Raw genomic sequence first — 14110 nt, forward strand, 5'->3', positions numbered from 1 at the left:
AAGAGTTTAGCAGTAGCTAGTTAGTTATTTGATGTTATTTGGATCCAACCCTCAGATCAGACTAGTCTGCTTTTTATACTGGAAATTCTCGAGCTACTTCCTTACCTATAATGCTCTAGTCCCCTACAATAGCCCAGTTCTCGTTTGCTGCCTTCACATGTGGAAGTAGTTGCTGATAGCTCTCGAACTTTAGTGTGGTATTGTGAGTGATGTAGCATTTTCTCATTTCAGTAACTTTTTGAAGTTATATTGTATATTCCTCCCTTATCCTTCGTACACTTATCTGTGCATTCCTTGTTTACCATTGATTTTTCTGTCTTATACTGTTGTGGTAATTTCTTTGATTACCATTGTTGGCAATCCCTTTTTCATTTTTTCTTCCTTAAAAAAACAAAACAAAAAAATTATATTTTATTTTACTATTGCTGTAGTTCATGCTCTGCTTCAACATGGCTAAAAAGCTGTCAGGTTTTAAAAAAAATGTAAGGATTGTGGCCATATATAATGCACATCTGTGCAGTAACAGAAACCTGGTTTAAGGCTCCAGAGAGCACCCCAGCACTACCAGGCTACAACTCATACCATACATTTTGGCCACAAAACCTGGACCGAAATACAAAAGGCAGGGGAGTATCCATATTCATCAAGGATACCCACACCTCCAGGTTAGTGGCACAGCACAATGCTTCAGAGATCATCCACTTGCAGCTAACAACGGGCAAAACTGCTTTTCAAATTATAGCTTGCTACAGATCACCCACCATGTCCCAGGACCCCCACTTCGCATTCCTGGAAACACTGGGAAACATAAAGGTCCTACCAAACACCCTGATATTGGGTGATTTCAGTTACCCAAACATTAACTGGGAGAACTACTCAAGTACAAACTCCCTTGCTCAACATTTCCTAGAATTTATAAACTCAAACACCCTGGATCAACTGGTCAACACCCCCACCAGAGGTGACAACATATTGGACCTGGTCATCACCAACATGGGCGACCGGTGTTCCACACCAGAGGTCAACCCCTCACTGGTTAGATCTGACCATAATCTAATCACTCTTGGATATCCACATTCCGCCAACACCCTCGGTCAAAGAAACCACAGTGAAAAACTTTTCAAAAGCAAACTTCACGTTACTTAAGACCAAGGTGGGAAGTTTCAAAGCCCCTATGCTAAAGGATAATGCTGTCCAAGCTGCAAAATCCTTTACTAATGCACTCTATGGGAACCTACAAGAATGCATGGATCGTGCTATTCCAAACAAAACCAAGACTCACTCCTCCAAGAAAAGGAAACCAGTCTGGTGGACCCATGCCATAAACAAGCTATACAATAGAAGGAGGAAACTAGTACAGAAAAGAGAAAAATTGCCATGGACTCCAAAGATAACCACAAGGCATTCTTTAGCCATGTCAAGAATCTAAGTGGCAATTCTCAGATCTGCACAGACTTGGTGCAGAATGGCACAAAATACACTGAACTGACCGATATAGCTAACATCCTGGCAGACAGGCTCAGTGCAAACTTCACCCCCCTCTCACCTCCAAAAGGGCTCATAACTATACCAGAAGAATGTATTGCCCCTGAAATCACAGACACTCTGGTTAAAACAGCCCTCTCCAAAGCCAAAAACACAGCATCAATGGGACCGGACGGTGTCCCAGGCTGCGTCCTACATAAGCTCAAAGATGAACTAACCACTCACCTAAACACAGTTTAAACTCAGCCTCTCCACAGTCTATGTGCCCACAGAGTGGCGCACAGCAACAGTTATTCCACTTCACAAAGGTGGAGCCACACCAGACCCCGGGAACTATCACCCTGTAAGCCTGACTAACTTGGTCTGCAAAGCTATGGATCTCATTAACAGAGACATTGGAAACCTCCAAACACTGGACCCTACCCAGTTCGGCTTTAAGGGCAGATCATGCAGATCATGCCTCCTAAACCTGGTGGACTTCTTTGATACAGTTACCAAGGCTATAGACTAGGAAAAGGTGGTCCACACAGCATATCTAGACCTCGCAAAGGCCTTCAACACCATTCCCTACTCGGGTATTATAGACAAGCTCACCAGCCTGAACATAAACCCCTACGTCACGAGATGGGTTGCCAACTGGCTCATGGACAGAACCCACATGGTAAGAGTTGCGGGAGCTAGTTCTGACTCTAAACCGGTTACAAGTGACATTCCCCAGAGCTCAGTCCTAGGACCCCTCCTGTTCGGTATATACTTCTCAGAGGTACAGGCAAGCACAGGAGGACTATGGCTGACCAAGTTCGCAGACTATTGCAAACTAGGGGCTATAATTGACTCTCCGGCTGACACAGACATCCTGCAAAAGGGTCTCACTGAGACAGATACCTGGTGTCAAAACCATGGCCTCAAGATAAATGCTAAAAAGTGCATAGTCATCCCCTTTGGAAAAAACAAAGTACCCACAAACTACCACATAGGTGGTAGCCCCCTAAATATGGAAGACGTAATAAGGGATCTGGGGACCCAAGTAGATAGTAACTTCTCCTTTGATAATCACATTGCCAAAGTGGTTAGAAAGTCCTTCTATGTGGCCCACCTAATCACAAAAGGGTTTGCATCCAGATCGAAAGAGGTCATTGTGCCCCTCTACGCATCACTCATCAGACCCATCATAGAGTACAATGCCCCATTTGGGATGTACCTTACAAGACAGCTGCAACAACTGGAAAGACCACAGAAGTACCTTGCCAAGAGGATCACTGGCCTCAAGCAGATGCCCTATGCAGCTCGACTGAAGAAACTCCAGCTGTACTCTGTTGCATAACACCTACTCAGAGGTGATCTCTGCCTGACATACAAGGCCATGTCCAACCTAGAATTGATGGACATGCTCCACCTAAGGAAAACCATATCCCCTCGAGCCACCCGCTCCAGGGATCTAAACCTTACCACAACAATAAATAGGACATGCTGGAGGGATAGATTCCTGTCCCATAGACTTCCCATGCTCTGGAACAAGATTCCAATCTACATTAGGCAGAGCTCCTCGCTAACCCTCTTCAAGAGAAACCTTAACAAGTGGATGGGAAACAGAAAGTTTACCCCAGGGATCACTTCAATGGCTCTGCTGGACAGAGGCACAGGGAACTAATCTAAGGGGGTGGTGAAAGCCTACACATTCCGGCTAGGCCTATAAATGTCTTCGGGCAGATTGCCTAGTACCTATCTATGAACCCATGATTCATGTATGTATTGTTTAGGCCCCAGCTCATTTAAGAGTCAGGCGATATTTGTAAGGCCTTTAATCCAGGGGGTCTTAGTAGATTGCAAGAATAAGCTAATTTTAAAAGGTTTATTAACTTTTGCTTTTTCAGAGATTTTATCTAGAACTCAAACCTCCAAAAATCAGATAAGGAGGAGTTCAAAAAGAGTACTTTGGACCCTTCCTGTTCATCCACTCCTAGCTCGGACCTGACTCTTTAACCTTCTTCTAAGATGTTCAAGTGGTCAGATCCAAATTCCACAGATCCAAAGACTAAATCCTCAGACCTGACAGTTTCTGACAAAAGATTCTTATTGGATCTAGCACACAATGAGCCAAAACTACCTAGTTCCCAGTATGCGTAATCTCTAGACCCTGTTCCTTCACATCTACCATCACCATTCGTAGAGTGACGCCATCATTCTAAGACCCCTTCAGTAGCCTCTTCTCATTCTTCCAAGAGTCTGACAGAAGCAGGTGTGGATAGAATGATGAGAAATTTTCTCTCTGCAGAAATTCAGATGGGAGTTCTCCCGGCTCCTACCTCATCGGTCCGGAGACTTTTACCAGTACTACTCTACCTGTCTTGATGTCCTTCAAGAATGCAACTGCAGTCCTGACAATATGGGTTGTCCTGCCTCAGGCAGCCCTTCGGTCGGCCGGATTCCAAAGTCCGGGTCCGGCGTCGGCTGATGTCGCCTCCTCCCCGACGTCAGAGCGGCTGGGGTATAAAGCATCAGCCGACGCCATCTTATCCAGTCTTTCCTGCCGCGCGGTGCCCGAAGCAGAAGCAGTTCGCAAGTGCCGGTCGGCCAGCTCCTGTGTTTTCAGATACCGAAGTCATCAAAAAGCTAAGTACCCCGTTGGGGAACCTTTTCTTGCCTCAGCCGATGTCAGTCCAAACTGAAAAAGTTAATAATTGTTTGTCTTGTGGTAAACAAATACCTCATAAGGACTTCCATTCTTACTGCCTTCCCTGCCTCGGCCCAGACCACGACGTCTCGGCCTGTGCTGCCTGTGCTTGCTTCAATAAGCGCACACTTAGGCGCCGGGCAGAATTTGCGGAAGACTTTTTTGGGGAAAATTACGCCTATATCATGCCGTCGGAACTTCCGACAGCACATGGTTCCAAAAAACGGAAGGACCGGGACCGACCTCCGCGGCCGGAGACTTCCACCGACACCACGCCTAAGCCTACCACGAGTGCATCGGTCTCTTTGGAGGCGGTAATTCAACTGCTCCAGGCCGACGACACCGCTTTACCGCACACTTCGGTCCTGGAGGCTACCCCGGTGCCGGTTATTGATTTTCCTCCTGAAACCGAAGCCCAAGATTTACCTGACACCATACCGGTGGACAAAGTTACTCCAGCACGTGGGGTAGCTAGGCCTCCTGTGTCTGTCTATCAAGGCCTACACACGTGCTAAGGCTGCCAGCCAGGCTAAGTCTCACCCTCCTAAATCTTTTCCACAGGGTCCCACTTCGGATAAACAGATCATGACTTTAGCTGCAGATCTAATTTCTTTAATCAGGGGCTCTCAGGCTCATCCTGACAGAGGTTCTCAGCTGCCTTCAGACAAAAGGCCCAGGGTTGAGCAGACAGATACCCTTTCCTCAGATGAAGCTTCTGGTGAGTCAGGCCTTTCAGATTCCCAGGAAGAAACCTTCCCGGCCTACGAGGATTCTGATGCTGATGAATCCATTCCCTCTGCCTTTCCTCCTGAGGATATTTCTTTCGGGGAAATTCTCCACTCCATGAGAGAGCATTTTCAGTGGCAGGGCCAAGATTTCTCCGACTCCAGGAAAAGGCTTCGGACCTTCCTTAAGTTACCCCAGCACAGGCCTTTAGCTATTCCCCCAGTGTTAGATGTATTGGATGATGTGTACTCAGACTCCAGTACTTCTCCTGATTCTCTCCCTCCTGCTCCTGTCAAGCCAGACAGATATTACAGGGTTCCTGAAACTCATAAACATCTCTTTAAGGCCCACTCTTTTGATCTAGAAACTATTTCTCAGGGGCCCAAAGGAGTGGCCACTTCCTCGGCCAAGAATCCTTTGCCCGCAGACAGGGAATCTAGGTCCCTGGAGAGGTGGGGTAAAAAAAGTTTATACCTCTTCCACCCTTGCCATGAGGGCTCTAAACTGTCTTTTTCATATGTTTCAGTATCAGGATTTCCTGATGGATGATTTGCAGAAAAAGTTAGCCTCTCCTGAGCCTTTAGATAGGAAGGCTTTGCAGGATTTGGTTCATAGCACTCAGCAGGTTAACCATCATTTTTTTCAGTGTGGTTATGATGCGTTGGAAGCTTCATGTAGGGCAGCTATGACAGGGGTCGTCATACGTAGACATGCTTGGTTGAAAGAACAGTCATTGCCAGATCATGTTAAAGCAAAGCTTCTAGATGCACCTCTGGAAAAAGACAAGCTATTAGGTGCTAATGCACAGGGTGTGTTGAAATCGATTGAGGAAAAGGCTAAATCAGTACAAACAGTCAAAGATTTCCTCCAGGTTCAGCCACCAAGGTTCAGCAGGAATTGGCCTTCGAAGAACTGGTCCTTTCCAGACACTGAGAAGTTTCAAAGGGGAAAAAGCAGGCGTGCTCGAGGTAGAGGGCAATACTGAGGCTCCTACAGGGGCCGCCAATGGCAACCAACTAACCAAAGAAGTGGCGCAGGGACTCCTGCTGCTCCACAGGGACAATCACAATGACTTAACTTTGACACCACCAACCAAGGCTCAAAGAGAAGCACCTTTAGGTGGAAAGTTATCCTTATTTTCAAAAAATTGGCACGTTTTTACAAAGGACGGATGGATTTTGAACATAATAGACAAAGGTTACAGGTTCCACTTCCATACCCTTACCAACAAGACAAGGCATGCCAAACCTGCCACAGAATCAAAGGGCAGAGGCACTCATACAAGTTTCAAAGCTGCTACAAATCAAAGCAATAGAAAAGGTCCCTCCTCAGGAACAAGGACAGGGATTCTACTCAAGACTGTTCCTTGTTCCAAGAAAAGAAAAACAATGGAGACCTATACTGGACTTGTCCGCCCTAAACACTTTTCTCATTGTGCCAAAATTCAAAATGCTGACGTTACAGCAACTTCTTCCCATGCTGGGCAAGGGGTCTTGGCTGGTTACTCTGGACCTCAAGGAGGCATACCTGCATGTCCCAATCAGACACAGCTGCAGAAGATACCTCAGATTTCTTGCAGGGTCAGAGCATTATCAATTCTCAGCATTGCCCTTTGGCTTATCTACTGCGCCCAGAGTATTCACGAAATGCCTGGCATCAGTAATTGCACATTGCAGACTTCAGGGGATACAAATATACCCTTATCTGGACGATTGCCTTATACAAGCGGACAGCAAGCAAGACTTGATAAGAAACTTGGACTATGTCATTCACTTACTACAGGCTTTGGGATACACAGTCAATATTCAAAAATCAAGACTACTGCCATCCCAACAAATAATCTTCCTAGGAGCCAAACTGGACACAACCTCACAAATGGCTTTCCTCACAGAAGAAAAACAAGATCAATTACCAGATTACTTCAAAAGTCTAGCAAAGCACACCCAGATGACTGCAAGAAAAATCCTGCAGGCCCTGGGTTTCATGGCATCTTGCATTCTTCTGATTCCACTGGCAAGACTACACATGAGAAAACTACAATGGTACCTAAAAAGTTTATGGTCTCAACACAGCCACAACTTAGAAGCAATTATTCCACTCATTCCATGTCTACAAAAGGAATTTTTGTGGTGGGCACAAGCAAGACAGCTAAACAAGGGCATGTCCTTCAACAAACCTCAAGTAAGCCAGACCATTACAACAGACGCCTCAGATCATGGATGGGGGGGCACACACGGAAGGGAGATGCATTCAAAGGCAATGGGCTCCTCGGGAATTGCATCTGCACATCAATCAAAAAGAGATGCTGGCAGTGATTCATGCAGTCGAGGCCTTCGAAAAATTTCTTCAGCAAGGCCATCTGCTGATAAGGACAGACAACACCACTGTTATGTAGTACATAAACAAGCAGGGAGGCACCCATTCTTACCCCCTCTGCAGGCTAACAATGACTCTTTGGGAAAAGTCTCTGAAACTGAACATACAGTTGCAATCCCAGTTTGTTCCAGGCATGGACAATGTTCTGGCGGACAGTCTAAGCAGAAACATTATGGATCCGCACGAATGGATGTTGCATCCAGACATTTTTTCACAAATAACTCATGCATGGGGGAGGCCGGACATAGATCTCTTTGCCTCACACCACAATTGTCACCTGAAAAAGTTCTGCTCAAGGACACACCATCCTCAAGCCTGGAGAATAGATGCTCTCTCCTTCAGCTGGAATTCTCTAACAGTCTGTGCATTCCCACCTCTGCCATTAATGACCAAGGTGTTAATGAAGATCAAAGCAGAACAACCGAAAGGCATTTTGATAGCTCCAGACTGGCCAAGACAGCACTGGTACCCATTGCTAAGGAGCATAACTCGCACCAAGCCGTGGCCCCTGCCTCTATGGCCTCTGCTTATAACTCAGTACAATTACAGGACTGTTCATCCAAACCTGCAAACATTGCATCTGACAGCTTGGAGGGTTCCATGATTTCTCCCCATATATCTCTCTCCAGAAAAGTTCAAGAAATCCTACTGGAAGCACGCAGGCCTTCCACGAGAAAAACTTATTCAGCCAAATGGAAGAGGTTCAACATCTGGAATGCCAACAAGGGACAGGATGCATCAGTAATGAACATCCCACAGATTCTAGAATACTTGGCAGAAATGCTTCACAGTGGCCTTTCATATTCTTCCATAAAAATACACGCTTCAGCAATTTCAGCAAAATACAGCTGTGATCCACCTGTGTTTTCACATCCTTTGCTAAGACAGTTTCTAAGAGGGATAAAGAATATCAAACCTCCAAGAAAACCACCAGTGCCTGCATGGGACCTCAATTTCGTCTTGGAAAAATTAACTCTTCCTCCTTTTGAGCCAGCAGCATATTCAGAATTGCAATTTCTCTCCTGGAAAACAGTTTTCCTGTTGGCAATTACTTCAGCAAGAAGAGTCTCGGAGATACAGGCCCTCATGGCAGTACCTCCATTTCTCATTTTCCATCAGGACAGAGTCTCTTTAAGGACCAATCCTTCATTCATGCCAAAAGTGATATCCAGGGTTTCTCTAAACCAAGCAATTCACCTGCCTACTTTCTTTCCCAATCCTCAAAATAAAGGAGAAAAGCCTTTGCACACTTTGGACATACACAGACAATTGCGCTATTACTTGGATAGAACAAAGGCCAACAGAAAGTCTGACCAGCTATTTGTAGCTTACGCTCCTGGGATACAAGGAAAGGCAATTTCCAAACAAACAATTTCAAAATGGATTGGAAACTGCATCAGATTCTGCTACCCTTTCCATGGAAAAAGTGTGCCAGCCAATATCAGGCCACACTCCACCAGAGCTACAGCCACCTCCACAGCCTTTCTAAGAGGAGTGGCTACAAAGGACATTCTAGAAGCTGCAACATGGAGCTCTGTGCATACATTTTCCAAACATTACAACCTGCCTTTATATTCCAGATCCCGAGCAGGCTTTGCTTCTGCAGTCCTGCAGGGCATTTTAGCTACACCATCCTTATCTTAGATCCTACCACCCCCAGCTTGGCTATGGTATTCAACCCATATGTCAGGACTGCAGTTGCATTCTTGAAGGACATAGTACAGTTTTGTACTTATCATAAATGTAGATGTCCGATAGATATGCAACTGCAGTCAGGTTTTCCCTCCCACCTACCCCTCTGTAATTATCCTTTTTGGGTCCACTCCACCTTTTCCAAATTAGCCGGGGATAGTGTTTATGGTGTATCTGTTTATTACTGTTGTGCATGTCTGGAATTTTACCCATTCTCTAAATTTAGCCTTCCTTGGAGGGCACCTGGCATCTGGGGCAAGAAACACTGAAGAAGATGGCATCGCTGATGCTTTATACCCCAGCCGCTCTGACGTTGGGGAGGAGGCGACATCAGCCGACGCCGGACCCGGACTTTGGAATCCGGCCGACTGAAGGGCTGCCTGAGGCAGGACAACCCATATGTCAGGACTGCAGTTGCATATCTATCGGACATCTACATTTATGGTAGGTACAAAACTGTACTTTTCCTTTGATCTGACTATGGCTTTAGAGCTCCTGGATCTGAGACTTCGGGAAGCATCTGCTTCTTCTCTGAAGATTGTGATATCTTCTGCTCCGATACCTTCTCTGAGTGGGACTGACTCTGAGCTTGTCTGAGCCGGATAACTCTCTGAGCCATAGCCCCATTGCCAGAGCCAAGGTGTTGGAGTCGACTCTGAAGTTGTCGAAGCCATCTCTGACCCTCAGAGCTTTGGCTTTGGACAGCTCAGCTCCAACCTGTGCCTAGGGTATGCTGCCTTCAGTTCAGAAGGAGCTAATTGTTTGGAAGGATGTCTTTTAGGCACCATCAACCTCCTCCTCTGTGGGGCATGTTCCCCTTCTAGGTAGTGGAGAGGGTATTCTCTACCTCTAGAGAAAGGACAATCCTACAAAAGATACTTGTGTGCAGAGGATTATTTCCAGATGTTCTGTCAATACTCCTCCCTTAACAGTAAACAAAATTTCTGATGTTTCACCAAGAGGAAAGCAGCAACACTAGAAATAAGAAAGCTGATGGAGAAAAAAGTTGTTCAGGAAGTCCCACCAGACCAGAAAAGTCCAGAACTTACTCAAGATTCTTTCTAGTGCCAAAGAAACAGGGTACTGGAGACCAATTTTGGATCTCAGCAGTCTGAACAAAATGGTTCAGTACATAGTCATGGATGGTCACAGTGCAGTTCATTTTGCCTTTCCTGCCCAAGGACAACTGGATGTGCTCAGTAGATCTTCAGGATGCATACTATCACATAAAAATGAACAGACAATCCAGAAGATACCTACACGTCCAGCTGGGAGACGGTCATTACCAATTAAGAGCTTTGCCCTTTAACCTCACCATAGCCCCCTGGGGGTTCACCAAATGTATGGCAGTAGTAGCAGATTACTTGAGACTGTAGGTATTCTTGGTGTTTCCATACTTACACAACTGCTCCAACCAGGAATCTTCTGATAAAAGCATAAAAGTAAATACTTCAGCTTTGCTCCTATCTAGAAATTACAATCAATCACAACAAATCTCGACTAGAACCATCTCAAATATTACATTTCATAGGGGCCTTATTCAAAATGGTATCATTGACAGCCTCCCTTCACTTACCAAGGGTACAAACTATTCAATTTCAAGTAAAAAAAATAATTCAAAATTCTTCTCTTTCAGCTTGATTGATTCTACAAGCCTTGGGGTCACTGTCCACTGTGATTGTTCTGGTTTCGTTAGTGAGATACCACATGAGAATTCTTTAATGTACACTAGCAACTCAGAGGTCTGTTCTTTACCAACCTGTGTCCATACAGATTAGAATAACTCACGCGTGTGGTGGATTCATTCAGATCAGATAAAAGACCACGCCTACATTCTTCCTTGGCCCAAAGCCAGTGACCATGGACACTTTTCAAATTGGTGAGAGAGCACTTCTTGGGAAAGACAGTCCAAGGCACCTGGTCCTCTGAAGAGGCCAACATGCAAATCAGTGTCCTGGAAATGAAAGCAGTACTCCTAGCATTGCAGGCCTTTCAAAATTATCTCCCTTATGGGACTATTGCAGTCCAGACGGACAATTTTTCAGTGGTATGGTACATCAACAACCAAGGAGGAATCTGATCTTAACCTCTGTGCCAAGAAGCTCTCTGAGTGTGGAAGTGGGCAGTCTTATCTAATCAATTTCTGATAACACACATTTCAGGGAAATCCGACGTGATAGCAGACTAGTTAAGCAGGTCCATTTTACTATCTCACGAATGGTCTCTCAACATGAAAGTTGCAGAAAAGATATTCCACCAATGGGGCCAACCGTGCTGCAACCTCTTTGCATCCTCCCTCAATAAAAAGTGCAGGAGGTTCTTTGCCCTTATCCCCCTGCTGGGGGAATCACCAAGAGATGATCTCCTCCATGATTGGCTCCCTGGTCTCTGGTCTCCTTTATGCTTACCCCCAGACCCCTCTAATCTCACATTTCTCCAGAAAGCATCTCGATTGAAAAGCACAGTTACCCTAATTTCACCTTATTAGCCATATCAGATTTGGTTCCCCTTTGTTTGGCCTTATCTAGTTCGCCCCACCATGGATTCTGGATCCAATACCCGACCTCCTGTTGCACCCCACGGACATGATTCACCTGGACATTTCAGGCCTAAAGCTGACCACATGTTTCTCCACTTCCATTAATAGTCAGACATTCAGGTTACTCCTCCCCTGTACTTCACACTCTCTTGTCTTCCCATAAATCTTCCACTAGAAAACATTTACAGAAGCAAATGGAGAAGATTTATTTTTGGACACAGCAAAGATATATTGACTCTTTTTCAGCACCAGTACCTAAAGTTCTGGAATTTTTTGGCTGCAATTTTTAATGAAGGGGCAAGCTTCTCCACTGTTAAAGTTCAGCTAGCTGCCATTTGTAATTTCCACATAGGAGTAAATGATTCCTTCTTATCTTCTTAAAAAACTTTGTAAAGCTTTTTATAAGGATAACTTTCTTAGAGTCCCTTCTAAAGATCCAGTGGGATTTGAATTCAGTATTATAAGCTTTAACTCAGTCTCCCTTTGAACCATCTGAAAATCGTGAACTAACATTTTTAACCTGGAAAACTGTTGTTTTGGTAGCTATAACCTCTGCTTGAAGAGTCTCTGAACTTCAAGCCCCATCTTCTAAGCCTCCTTATTTAATTTTGCATGATAGGTTTGTGTTACGTACCAGCCCATCCTTCCTTATTAAGGTTGTGTCAGAATCTAGCATCAATCAGACTACTTATCTTCCAGTTTTCTTTCCAAATTTCATGAACACAGGAGAATACAGTTTACAGTTTACAGTTATTGGATGTTCACAGACAGTTACATTTCTATTTGCGTAGACCAAAACATTTGAGAAAGAGAGATCAATTATTTGTATCTTTTGCAGAATCAAAATTGGGCAAATCATTTACCAAAGTAACTCTAGCTAAATGGTTAATGGATTGCATTTCCTTTGTCTACAAGTTAGGTTTGTCTGTGTCAAAAGCCCATTCAGTCAGACAACTTCATCAATATTTTTTATCCAGGTCCTCCATGGAAGGTATCTGTGCATCTGCAGCTTGGGCTAATCCTCATATCTTTATCACTCATTTCAAATTGGATCTGGTCTCTAGGAGAAGAGCAGCCTTTGGCTCAGCAGTGCTCAGGAATATCCTTGCTTAGAGACCTGCTGGGATTTAGGTAGCTGGGGACTGTGTCCCAGTTGTTGGGAAATGAATGAAAATTGCATCAGATAAAGAAGTTATGTATGCAACATAATGTTTCATCTGTGTTGTTCATTTTCATTCTTCCTCAACTCCTCTTCCTCCAGCCCCCTACCATTTTTGATTTGTTATTTCTGGAGGAATGAGAAGATAATAAGGGAACCAGTGTTCCTACCTTTGAGCTACTGGTATTAGTTTCTCATCTTAGTGTTTTATATTTTTCTGTCAAGCTATAAGTCTAGCAAAGTAGATCTGAGGTAGGATGGGAGGCTAGAGCATAATGGGTAAAGGAGGAGCTCAAGAGTTTCCAGTATCCAAGAGCTGTAAAACTGGGTCAAATCGGATCCAAGGACTAGATCCGAACCCCTCCTCTTGTTAAGGAAGAATGAAAGTGGACAACATTGATAGAACATTATGGTGAGTGCATAACTTCTTGTCTTACAAGGCAGGATATCTGGAGCATGCACCAGTTAAGGAATGGGAAATATACTGTGGAAAGGGGAAATAATCTTGTGTGATCACAGTTCTTTATAATTTTTTTTACTGCAGTGCCATCTCAGTACTTGGTAAAGTAGCAGGGATAAGTTTGGAGACTGTAGATCATTCAGCATTTTAACTTGTGACTATGGTGTGATTGTGTTGACCCTAGCAAAGGTGTAGCAAGTGTCATTCTAAATTTGCCTTTGCAACTTTTTTTATGCTTCTGCTTAGTTCTCTTTAACTTCATATGCATGCATTTAACTCCTAACCTAAAGTAATAACTTCAACTAAAGTACAAATGCTTAGCTCGTGCCCCTAGGTAATCAGACTTTAACGGGGGAAAATCAGAAGCTAGGTAGTACCTTATGCGACAAATGACTCGTGTTGATCAGTTACATGTTACAGAATATAAACTAATTAGAAACATGAAGTTAAGCTCTGGGATGAGAGACCCATTTTAGTCAGCTGAAAACACAAGATTTCATTGGGTTCAACATCTAAAACGTTCTCAGGCTTCTAGCCCCTGTCCTTTACTGTAATTCTATGCCAGCTAGTTTCCTTTCCAGATCCATTTTGCCACTTGCCAAACTGGCATCAAACAAAATGGCCCCATACAGCATTCTTTCAAACCGATCTAATTTGCTTTTTTAGAGATGTTTAATTTATGGTGAATTTTGCCTTGCTTTTGTTGTACCTTGACACATATAACTGCCTTTTGTGCTGTTCACGGTTGTCATTAGCGTTTCCTTGCTCAGTTTTTGATATCGTTATGCTTTGCTGGTTAATATATAAAAAAGTTCCATTTCTGGTCTTTTGCAGAATCCTGTTAGTAACTTTATTGTTAGTTACTCCCTCTGCTAGTTGATTGTACTTAGTGAATTGTTGATTTTTTTAAACTTTTTGCTAATTGCTTGGCTGTTTTAAAAGATATTCGCTGGTTACTATCTGTGGCCTAGTAAAATTGGAAGTAAAGGTTTTGAAAAA

General features: G+C 44.1%; 1 protein-coding gene across 1 annotated transcript in view; it reads left to right on the plus strand.

Annotated features, from left to right (window-relative positions):
- LOC122793313 (non-structural maintenance of chromosomes element 1 homolog) overlaps positions 1 to 14110 on the plus strand; it is a 1211484-nt gene that overhangs the window by 212756 nt on the left and 984618 nt on the right. The window lies entirely within an intron of this gene.

This window comes from Protopterus annectens, chromosome 2.part0, assembly GCF_019279795.1.
Source record: "Protopterus annectens isolate FY-2018-M chromosome 2.part0, PAN1.0, whole genome shotgun sequence".
Taxonomy (NCBI): Eukaryota; Metazoa; Chordata; order Ceratodontiformes; family Protopteridae; genus Protopterus; species Protopterus annectens.